This window comes from Schistocerca serialis, chromosome 6 (assembly GCF_023864345.2).
Source record: "Schistocerca serialis cubense isolate TAMUIC-IGC-003099 chromosome 6, iqSchSeri2.2, whole genome shotgun sequence".
Taxonomy (NCBI): domain Eukaryota; kingdom Metazoa; phylum Arthropoda; class Insecta; order Orthoptera; family Acrididae; genus Schistocerca; species Schistocerca serialis.
The window spans coordinates 620,564,519-620,577,110 of NC_064643.1; the positions used below are offsets into that span (position 1 = coordinate 620,564,519).

The following is a 12,592-nucleotide window of genomic DNA, read 5'->3' on the forward strand; positions in this document are numbered from 1 at the left end:
CTGCTTACAGTAACATTAATGGTGGTGCACATAATCTAGCGCTGACTACCTACTTGAGTAAAGATAGTGTTGTGGCCTCGTCGCTTGTCTTTATTTGGCCTCAGCTTGAGTAATCCGATTTAACGAACATAGTACTCCATTCGCTGGCTGCTAATGATACAGTATGTCTACAGAGGACATCGTACGGGTATTACATCAATTCTGCAACGAATTGCTTAACAAATATTACCCTCAGCTATGCCGTTGGAGTGACTCATTACACAGGTACTCTATGTTGCACTTGGTTAAGTGATCAGTTCGCTGCACTCCTGCTTCTACTGTTCGTAAATACTTGTATACTGACCACTCGTTATTTGACTAAATATGCGGTACACTCTGATTCGCATGTAGATGACGTGGGTTAGCGCCGTCACAAAGCAATGACTAAGGGGTGGATGCCTTTGAAGTACCGTTACATTGATGGCAAGACAAATGCTCGCAAATCACCTCTATTGCCTCAAAAAAAAATTACATCTCATATATCGAAGGTACGACGTCCACACTGTTACAGTGTATTGAAATACGTGAACGACGGCAGATGAAAATTTGTGACCGACCGGGCTTCGAACCTGAACCTCCTGCTTACTAGGCAGTCGTGCTGACCACTGCACTAATTATTATTATTATAATTTTTTTTATTTTTTTTTTATTTTATTTTATTTTTTTTTTTTTTTTTAAGTTCGAGAAGGCTTTCAGCACTAGGTAGGCGGAGGCAAAGAGGGTAGGAGTCGAAGATCCAAGGCCTGGCCACAATGCCTCCCCCATACCTGTCACGGAGAAACTGCATTATTCCCATGTATTCCGTGTTTGTTCCCATATATGCCTTAAATTGTATAACAAAATTGAAGTACTAATTAAGGTAAAATAAATTACAGATTGCCGCTTCCAATGGTGTGCGTTCCTTGTAGAACATAACTTATAACAGGCAAAAGGGTGACGGAAAAATACATAACAAACATTCATTCAGAAACATATTAACAATTTAAGTTATTATGCACTGGGTGCATATGAGATCTGTAATGAAGTCATATGTTTTTCAACAAATGAAAGAAATTTCGGAACCAAGAGTGGTTTTGCCAAATTAGAACAGTTCTGATTTTAGAACCAACGTAAAAGAAGGTTCCAGGAATAAAAAAAAGTGAAAGAATAGTATTCTGCTTGTAATCAATAAAACTTCCCACCTCCTTGTAACCCACATAAAGCAATAGATAAAAAATTTGAAACCTTTATTCTTCCACAACTTAAAATGTTCTTCTGCAATATAAAACATGTACTCTTCTAAGTTCCAAGTTTTGTTTGTTAACACGTAAAACACAAACTGTCCCAGAAGCCACGAAAAACTGTTATTCTTTGCGGACAGGTAACATCTCCAGTCGGGTTGTAAACCTTCAGTTATCGGTATATGACTTTCTGCGGTTCTATTGATAGTGCTAATTTCTTCCTAGTCCAGTTCCAAATTCTGATTCTATTGTCACATAAGAAAGTTGCCCTCCAGTTCCTACAAGCCGACATTTGTCGCAGTATGAAGATGGTCTCAATTTGATTTTCCATAATCGTTTCGCTGTGGGTATGGTTTCGTTTACAACGTCGCACCATACGGCACTGACTCTAGTTGGTATAATTTTATTATTGATATTTTTCCAGACGTTCCTCCAGTTTTTTGTAGGTTAATTTTACCGGAATTGGTTTGTGAAGACGATGTTTGGTAATATAATCATAAACGGTTCTAGTGTCGATTTGTGCTGGTGGAAGTCTTATACAGCTCCAATCACCATAGTACTTTCGGACGTAATGTAGGCTGGCATCTAAATGTGTTACATTAACAGGAGCGTTCCGATCCCCAGGATCTAACGAGAGGAACATAAGTTTCGTGATGCCTGTCTTAGTGGTATGTATTAGTTTAAAAGCACGTCTTTAATTGCAAGTCCATTGTTTTGCCTCTGCAAAGTCGCCGTTCGAAGGATACTTTGAAGATATTTTGTTTCCACACATACCAAGAGGCTACAGCTAATATTTTATGTGCAGTGACCTGCGGTATTGGTAAGACTGCTGCGACATGATATATTTTGCTAAGTTTGTATGTATTTATAATCTGAACTTTCTGCAGTCGGTCAAACGATCGCATATCGTGGTCCTTCAACAAGGTTCCGATGACATTAAGTTTCCGCTCCCAATTGTTTGTGGCCATGTGCTTGGGATTCGCCCTTAACCACAATCCGAGTTGGAGACTCTCTTCAGTTACATCTAACCAGTGCACACCTATTGCACTATTGTAAGAACCGAGATGCAGCATTTTGGATTTAAAATTTTGTAAATTTGTGGTAAGAACTTACGAGACCAAGCCCCCCCGGCCATTATTCCACTCGCTCGCGGCCACACTTTATTTCCAGTGAGGTATCAAGAATGTGAGCAATCACTCATTGCTATAGTATAGCCTGAGGCAGAAAGAAGCAGGTTTCCGACAAAGTAAACGATGAGAGACACAGTCGCTGTCACTTATTAAACAGGAATTGTTCAGAAAATTACAACTATATCTAGTGAAATGAGTAGGTTGATGCTGCTCCAGTCTGGCACAGTCACTGAGTTGCCAAACATTTTCCGAATAGTACTTAAGATAAAAATGTGTGTGTGTGTGTGTCTGTTCTTTTGGACATTTCCGAAAGAACGGACACTACAAATCAAAATAGACAGCCTTGTTAATCAATTAAAGATTGAAGGACAGATGTCCAGTCTGTCATGGGTATTAAAATAGAACAACAGCGTCAGATGAAAATTTGTGCCTGACCAGATTCGAACCCGGATTCGTAATGTGTTTCCTTTGGACGTGTCCGAAAGAACAGACACCACACATATATCCATATATAGGGTGTTTCAGGAGGAATAGTAGATATTTTAGCAGGTGGTAGAAAAGACAAATTGCATTAAAAAATCCATATAAATGCGTCCACTTTTTATTGAGTACAGAGATACAGCTGTCAGTACATAACTCTAACAAACTCAAAGCAAAGGCGAATGAGGACATTCAAAGTTGATTTTAAAAAATTCCCCCACCAACTTCAGTGCACATTTGACTTCACTTGATAACACCACATGTAGCTCTTCTGAGGTAGCCTTTGAGTTCTTTTATGAGGGCTGCACTATTCATAATCCGAACTTTTTCTTTGTAGACTTCGCCTTTAACCATTCCCGCAGGCAAAACTCGAAAGAGGTAAGGTCCAGGGACCTTGAAGGCCAAGAAAACTGCCCATATCTAATGATCCATATTCTTCACTGTAGTAGCATGGTTATATCATGACACAGTTCTCACTAAGTAGCTGTTTATTAGAGAAGTTCTGTCATTCCATATTTGAATGTCATGATGTCTGGATTGTGTATATAATCATTTTAGTCTGTATCGTCTTCTTAAGATAGTCTATTAGCACCATTTTGAAGTCTGAAGGCGCATTCATTACATTGTTTACACTGCCTAAACCAATCAGACAATAGTGCTTTTTAAACTCTTTTGTTGTTTTCTCGATTTTATGAATGATGTCCTATAATTGGGTTTTGATTAAGCCACTGCCAAAACAAAGACTTTTGGTTGCAAAAGCTGGTTCAAGATTCCTGCACAAAGCCAACCATAACTATCTGATACCAGCAGCATTTTTTGCTGTGTATATGCAGTACTTTTTTGCTGTATATATTGAATGCTTACCATTGCATGAGCCTTTGATGGTGCTTAACAATTTCATTTACTTTACTCACTTACATGATTATGATGCCATACTGTACAGTCACTTTCATTTACTTATAGCTGCTTACCCACAGATATATCAGTTAATTCTTCTGTTGATGTTTCACTATTTGCATGCAACATCATGCCCCTATTGTTTGTGGGATTAATCAAGATATTTTGCAGGCATCTGCTTGGTCTCAGATTAGATGATAATAAACTAGTGATTTCATTTTGAAGTTCACTTCTTAAAACACTAATAATTATTTGCAGATTTCAAACAGAGTCTTTCAGCTGGTTAATTTGTGCTCCACTTGGTGCACTTTTATTACCGTAATTTTAATTTTCGGCTGTAGCAGCCTTACGTCCGTTGCACTCTTCCAAGGTATTAACATTGGTTGCATAGGGATGGAAAAAGGATCCACATCTACATACATACTCTGCAAGCCACTCTGAAGTGCATGGTGGAGGGTACATCCCATTATACCAGTTGTTAGGGTTTCTTCCATTTCCATTCACATATGGAGCACAGGAAGAATGATTATTTGAATGCCTCTGTGTATGCTCTAATTATTCTAATCTTGTCCTCACGATCCCCATGAGTGATACTTAGGGTTTTTTAGTATGTTCCTAGAGTCATCATTTAAAGCCATTTCTTGAAACTCTGTTAGTACCCTTTCTTTGGATATGTTACATCTATGTTCAAGAGTCTACCAGTTCAATTTCTTCAGCTCCACTGTGAGACTCTCCAAGGGATCAAACAAACCTGCAACCATTCATTCCGCCCTTCTACATATACGTTCAATATCTCCTGTTAACCTTATTGAGCAATATTCTAAAGTGTGTCACACTAGTGATTTGTAATCAATCTTCTTCATAGACTGATTGCACTTCCCCATTATTCTACCAATGAACTGAAACTATCACCTGCTTTACCCACAACTAACCCTATATGATTATTACATTTCATATCCCTAAAAATTGTTACACCAAGATATTCGTGTGAGTTGGCCAATTCCAGCTGTGACTCATTGATGCTATAGTCATAGGTTACTATGTTTTTTTTTGTTTTTTGTTTTTTTTGTTTTTTTTTTAATTGTTATTTTACAGTTTTACATTTCTGAACATTTAAAGCAAGCTGCCAATCTTTGCACGTCTTTGAAATCTTATCAAGATGAGACTGGATATATATGCAGCTTCTTTCAGACAGTACTTAATTAAAGATGACTGCATCATCTGCAAAATGTCTGAGGTTACTATTAAAATTCTCTGTAAGGCCATTGATATATAACATGAACAGCAAGGGTTCCAAAACACTTCCCTGGGACACATTCAAAGTTACTTCTCCATATGATGATGACTCTCCATCCGAGATATGTTTTGTCTTGCCTACCAAAATGTCCTCAATCCAGCCCCAAATTTCATTTGATACTCCATATTATTGTACTTTTGACACAAGTGTAGGTATGGTACCGAGTCAAATGCTTTTAGGTAATCAAGAAATACTGCATCTACCTGAGTGTCTTGATCCAAAGCTGTCAGTATGCCATACGAGAAAAGTGTGAGTTGGGTTTCACAAGATAGGTGTTTTTGAAACCCATCCTGGATGGCTTGGAGGAAGTCTTTCTGTTCAAGATATCTCATTATGTTTGAGCCTAGAATATGTTCTAAAATTTTACAACACATCAATGTCAATGATAGTCAATGGTAGTTTTGTGGATCACTTCTACTACCCTTCTTGTAGACAGGTGTTACTTGCGCTTTATTCCAACTATTGGGCATGCTTTTTTGTTTGAGGCAGCTATAATAAATTATAGTTGGGCTAATTCAGCTGTGGATTCAATAAGAATCTGACAGGGATTCCATAGGGCTCTGGAGCTTTGTTCAGTTTTAACGATTTCAGCTGTTTCTCAACACCACTGACAATAACACTGATTTCAGTCATCTTTTCTGTGGTACTAGGATTAAATTGGGGCAATTATCATAGGTTTTTCTTTGTAAAAAACAATTTGAAAGAAGAATTAAGCATTTCAACTTTTGCTTTGCTACCCTCAGTTTCAGTTCCTGTCTCAGTTGCTAGGGTCTGGACAGTAACTTTGGTGCCACTAACAGCCTTAACATATGACCAGAATTTCTTTGGTTTTTGTGAAGAATGATTTGACAATACCCTGCTACAGAAGTCACTGAAGGCTTCATGCATTTCCCTTTTCACAGCTAAACAGATTTCATTCAGCATCACTCTGTCTATAGTTCTATGCTTTGTTTCACATCTGTTATGCAGCCTCTGTTTCTTTAGAAGTTTCTTTACACTGACTGTTTACCATGGAGGCTCCCTACCACTATGAACTGTTCTATTGGATACATGTCTATACAGTGCTTTGTCAACTACTCTTTTAAACTTGAGCTAGAGTTCCTCTACACACTCCTGCCCTGCGCTAAAGCTTCAAGTTACTCAAGATACAACACTACTGACATTTTATCTAGTGGTCAGTTATACCAGTTATGATGCAGACACCCTCAAAGATGTAAGTTCTATTTGTTGCCATTAAATCTAATATATAAAGATGAAAAAATTCATAACACCAGGAAGGACTTGTGTGACGTAAACAAAAATTTACAACTTTCTACATCAGAAAGATGATGTCTATTCAGATTTTACACCACTTGCATAAGAGTGGCACAAGTACTACCACTATGAGGATGCAAATAAGATTTGCTTTAAGATTTGCTTTAATTACACACTGTAACGGTTGTGATTGTTACTTACCTTTGAGACTAGACATGGTGAGTTTATGTTAGTTAAGAATGTCTTTAAGGTGACAAAGATGCCATTATCAGCACCTCATTGAATTTGAACAAGGTCATGTAATAGGGCTATGAGAAGCTGGATGTTCCTTCTGTGACATTGCAGAAGGACTTGGCAGGAATGTAGGCACTGTAAATGACTGCTGCCAATGGTGGTCATGAGAAAGAAAGATCACAAGAAGACTGGGCTTGATGCTCACATGGCACTTCTGAGAGGAAAGACAGTCATATTTGATGTATGGCTCCAGTGCAATGCATTGGAACTGCAGTAGTAATATGAGAATCAGTTGGCACCACAGTGACACAATGAACTATTACAAATGGGTTACTTCAAGGAGAGCTGTGAGCCAATGTGTGTGTGTGCAAATGTATACCTGTCCTTTTTTCCCCCTAAGGTAAGTCTTTCCGCTCCTGGGATTGGAATGACTCCTTACCCTCTCCCTTAAAACCCACATCCTTTTGTCTTTCCCTCTCCTTCCCTCTTTCCTAATGAAGCAACCTTGGGTTGCAAAAGCTTGAAATTTGTGTGTGTGTTTGTGTGTTTATTGTCTCTATTAACACGCCAACGCTTTCGTTTGGTAAGTTGCAGCATCTTTGTTTTTACAGACATACTTACCAAACGAGAAAGCGCTGGTAAATAGACTCAATAAAAAATCACACAAACACATTTTTCCCACGTGGAATGTTTCTTTCTATTATATTTATATATATACACACACCCATATATATATATATATATATATATATATATATATATATATATATATATATATATATATATAGGCCTTTACAAATGTTTGTGTATGTGCGGATGGATATGAGTGTGTGTGTGAGTGTATACCTGTCCTTTTTCCCCCCTAAGGTAAGTCTTTCCGCTCCCGGGATTGGAATGACTCCTTACCCTCTCCCTTAAAACCCACATCCTTTCGTCTTTCCCTCTCCTTCCCTCTTTCCTGATGAGGCAACAGTTTGTTGCGAAAGCTTGAATTTTGTGTGTATGTTTGTGTTTGTGTGTCTATCGACATGCCAGCGCTTTCGTTTGGTAAGTCACATCATCTTTGAAACTTCTTGGCAGATTAAAACTGTATGCCTGACCGAGACTCGAACTCGGGACCTTTGCCTTCCGCGGGCAAGTGCTCTACCAACTGAGCTACCGAAGCACGACTCACACCCGGTACTCACAGCTTTACTTCTGCCAGTACCTCGTCTCCTACCTTCCAAACTTTACAGAAGCTCTCCTGCGAACCTTGCAGAAATAGCGCTCCTGAACGAAAGGATATTGCAGAGACATGGCTTAGCCACAGCCTGGGAGGTGTTTCCAGAATGAGATTTTCACTCTGCAGCGGAGTGTGCCCTGATATGAAACTTCCTGGCAGATTAAAACTGTGTGCCCGACCGAGACTCGAACTCGGGACCTTTGCCTTTCGCGGGCAAGTTCGCAGGAGAGCTTCTGTAAAGTTTGGAAGGTAGGAGATGAGGTACTGGCAGAAGTAAAGCTGTGAGTACCGGGCGTGAGTCGTGCTTCAGTAGCTCAGTTGGTAGAGCACTTGCCCGCGAAAGGCAAAGGTCCCGAGTTCGAGTCTCGGTCGGGCACACAGTTTTAATCTGCCAGGAAGTTTCAAAGATGATGTGACTTACCAAACGAAAGCGCTGGCACGTCGATAGACACACAAACACAAACATACACACAAAATTCAAGCTTTCGCAACAAACTGTTGCCTTATCAGGAAAGAGGGAAGGAGAGGGAAAGACGAAAGGATGTGGGTTTTAAGGGAGAGGGTAAGGAGTCATTCCAATCCCGGGAGCGGAAAGACTTACCTTAGGGGGAAAAAAGGACGGGTATACACTCGCACACACACGCACATATCCATCCGCACATACACAGACACAAGCAGACATTTGTAAAGGCAAAGAGTTTGGGCAGAGATGTCAGGCGAGGCGGAAGTGCAGAGGCAAAGATGTTGTTGAATGACAGGTGAGGTATGAGTGGCAGCAACTTGAAATTAGCGGAGATTGAGGCCTGGTGCGCAACAGGAAGAGAGGATATATTGAAGAGCAAGTTCTCATCTCCGGAGTTCGGATAGGTTGGTGTTGGTGGGAAGTATCCATATAACCCGGACGGTGTAGCACTGTGCCAAGATGTGCTGGCCGTGCACCAAGGCATGTTTAGCCACAGGGTGATCCTCATTACCAGCAAACACTGTCTGCCTGTGTCCATTCATGCGAATGGACAGTTTGTTGCTGGTCATTCCCACATAGAATGCATCACAGTGTAGGCAGGTCAGTTGGTAAATCACGTGGGTGCTTTCACACGTGGCTCTGCCTTTGATCGTGTACACCTTCCGGGTTACAGAACTGGAGTAGGTGGTGGTGGGAGGGTGCATGGGACAGGTTTTACACTGGGGGCGGTTACAAGGGTAGGAGCCAGAGGGTAGGGAAGGTGGTTTGGGGATTTCATAGGGATGAACTAACAGGTTATGAAGGTTAGTTGGACGGCAGAAAGACACTCTTGGTGGAGTGGGGAGGATTTCATGAAGGATGGATCTCATTTCAGGGCAGGATTTGAGTTACTCGTGTCCCTGCTGGAGAGCCACATTCAGCGTCTGATCCAGTCCCGGAAAGTATCCTGTCACAAGTGGGGCACTTTTGTGGTTCTTCTGTGGGAGGTTCTGGGTTTGAGGGGATGAGGAAGTGGCTCTGGTTATTTGCTTCTGTACCAGGTCGGGAGGGTAGTTGCGGGATGCGAAAGCTGTTGTCAGGTTGTTGGTGTAATGGTTCAGGGATTCCGGACTGGATCAGATTCGTTTGCCACGAAGACCTAGGCTGTAGGGAAGGGACCGTTTGATGTGGAATGGGTGGCAGCTGTCATAATGCAGGTACTGTTGCTTGTTGGTGGGTTTGATGTGGACGGATGTGTGAAGCTGGTCATTCGACAGATGGAGGTCAACGTCAAGGAAAGTGGCATGGGATTTGGAGTAGGACCAGGTGAATCTGATTGAACCAAAGGAGTTGAGGTTGGAGAGGAAATTCTGGAGTTCTTCTTCACTGTGAGTCCAGATCATGGAGATGTCATCAATAAATCTGTACCAAACTTTGGGTTGGCAGGCCTGGGTAACCAAGAGGGCTTCCTCTAGGCGACCCATGAATAGGTTGGCGTACGAGGGGGCCATCCTGGTACACATGGCTTTTCCCTTTAATTATCGGTATGTCTGGCCTTCAAAAGTGAAGAAGTTGTGGGTTAGGATGAAGCTGGCTAAGGTAATGAGGAAAGAGGTTTTAGGTAGGGAGGCAGGTGATCGACATGAAAGGAAATGCTCCATCGCAGCGAGGCCCTGGACGTGCACAATATTTGTGTATAAGGAAGTGGCATCGATGGTTACAAGGATGGTTTCCGGGGGTAACAGATTGGGTAAGGATTCCAGGCGTTCGAGAAACTGGTTGGTGTCTTTGAGGAAGGATGGGAGACTGCATGTAATGGGTTGAAGGTGTTGATCTACGTAGGCAGAGATACGTTCTGTGGGGGCTTGGTAACCAGCTACAATGGGGCGGCCGGGATGATTGGGTTTGTGAATTTTAGGAAGAAGGTAGAAGGTAGGGGTGCGGGGTGTCGGTGGGGTCAGGAGGTTGATGGAGTCTGGTGAAAGGTTTTACAGGGGGCTAAGGTTCTGAGGATTCCTTGAAGCTCCGCCTGGACATCGGGAATGGGATTACCTTGGGAAACTTTTTATGTGGTGTTGTCTGAAAGCTGACGCAGTCCCTCAGCCACATATTCCCGATGATCAAGTATCACAGTCGTCGAACCCTTGTCCGCCGGAAGAATGACGATGGATCGGTCAGCCTTCATATCACGGATAGCCTGGGCTTCAGCAGTGGTGGAGTTGGGAGTAGGATTAAGGTTTTTTAAGAAGGATTGAGATGCAAGGCTGGAAGTCAGAAATTCCTGGAAGGTTTGGAGAGGGTAATTTTGAGGAAGAGGAGGTGGGTTCCGCTGCGACGGAGGACGGAACTGTTCCAGGCAGGGTTCAATTTGGATAGTGTCCTGGGGAGTTGGATCATTGGGAGTAGGATTAGGATCATTTTTCTTCGTGGCAAAGTGATATTTCCAGCAGAGAGTATGAGAGTAGGACAGTAAATCTTTGACGAGGGCTGTTTGGTTGAATCTGGGAATGGGGCTGAAGGTGAGGCCTTTGGATAGGACAGAGGTTTCGGATTGGGAGAGAGGTTTGGAGGAAAGGTTAACTACTGAATTAGGGTGTTGTGGTTCCAGATCGTGTTGAATGGAATTTTGAGGTTTTGGAGGGAGTGGAGCTGGAAGTGGGAGATTGAGTAGATGGGAGAGACTGGGTTTGTGTGCAATGAGAGGAGGTTGAGGTTTGCTGGAAAGGTTGTGAAGGGTGAGTGAGTTGCCTTTCCGGAGGTGGGAAACCAGGAGATTGGATAGTTTTTTGAGGTGGAGGGGGGCATGCTGTTCTAATTTGCGGTTGGCCTGTAGGAGGATGCTCTGAACAGCCGGTGTGGATGTGGGAGAGGAAAGATTAAGGACTTTTATTAAGGATAGGAGCTGACGGGTGTGTTCATTGGCTAAGTTGATGTGTAGGTGAAGGATTAGTTGGGTGAGGGCAATGGATTGTTCAGTTTGGAACTGGAGCCAGAGATGGGAACTTTAAGTGTGAGGCCTTTGGGGGTAATGCCAAATGTTAGACAAGCCTGAGAAAATAGAATATGGGAGCGAATCTGGCTAGGGCGAAGGCATGTTTGTGGAGGGAATGTAAATAAAACTTAATGGGGTCAAAAAACCCCTACCTTCTACCTTCTTCCTAAAATTCACAAACCCAATCATCCTGGCCGCCCCATTGTAGCTGGTTACCAAGCTCCCACAGAACGTATCTCTGCCTACGTAGATTAACACCTTCAACCCATTACATGCAGTCTCCCATCCTTCATCAAAGACACCAACCAGTTTCTCGAATGCCTGGAATCCTTACCCAATCTGTTACCCCCGGAAACCATCCTTGTAACCATCGATGCCACTTCCTTATACACAAATATTGTGCACGTCCAGGGCCTCGCTGCGATGGAGCATTTCCTTTCACGCCGATCACCTGCCTCCCTACCTAAAACCTCTTTCCTCATTACCTTAGCCAGCTTCACCCTAACCCACAGCGTCTTCACTTTTGAAGGCCAGACATACCAACAATTAAAGGGAACAGCCATGGGTACCAGGATGGCCCCCTCGTACGCCAACCTATTCGTGGGTCGCCTAGAGGAAGCCCTCTTGGTTACCCAGGCCTGCCAACCCAAAGTTTGGTACAGATTTATTGATGACATCTTCATGATCTGGACTCACAGTGAAGAAGAACTCCAGAATTTCCTCTCCAACCTCAACTCCTTTGGTTCCATCAGATTCACCTGGTCCTACTCCAAATCCCACGCCACTTTCCTTGACGTTGACCTCCATCTGTCCAATGGCCAGCTTCACACATCCGTCCACATCAAACCCACCAACAAGCAACAGTACCTGCATTATGACAGCTGCCACCCATTCCACATCAAACGGTCCCTTCCCTACAGCCTAGGTCTTCGTGGCAAACGAATCTGCTCCAGTCCGGAATCCCTGAATCATTACACCAACAACCTGAAAACAGCTTTCGCATCCCGCAACTACCCTCCCGACCTGGTACGGAAGCAAATAACCAGAGCCACTTCCTCATCCCCTCAAACCCAGAACCTCCCACAGAAGAACCACAAAAGTGCCCCACTTGTGACAGGATACTTTCCGGGACTGGATCAGACTCTGAATGTGGCTCTCCAGCAGGGATACGACTTCCTCAAATCCTGCCCTGAAATGAGATCCATCCTTCATGAAATCCTCCCCACTCCACCAAGAGTGTCTTTCCGCCGTCCACCTAACCTTCATAACCTGTTAGTTCATCCCTATGAAATCCCCAAACCACCTTCCCTACCCTCTGGCTCCTATCCTTGTAACCGCCCCCGGTGTAAAACCTGTCCCATGCACCCTCCCACCACCACCTACTC

The 12,592-nt window shown here is 42.8% G+C and overlaps 1 non-coding gene across 1 annotated transcript; it reads right to left on the reverse strand.

The window, feature by feature from the left end:
- Positions 1-7,642: 7,642 nt before the first annotated feature.
- Trnap-cgg (transfer RNA proline (anticodon CGG)) lies at positions 7,643-7,717 on the reverse strand. Its single transcript has one exon. It is a non-coding gene; the product is annotated as a tRNA-Pro (tRNA).
- Positions 7,718-12,592: the final 4,875 nt, after the last annotated feature.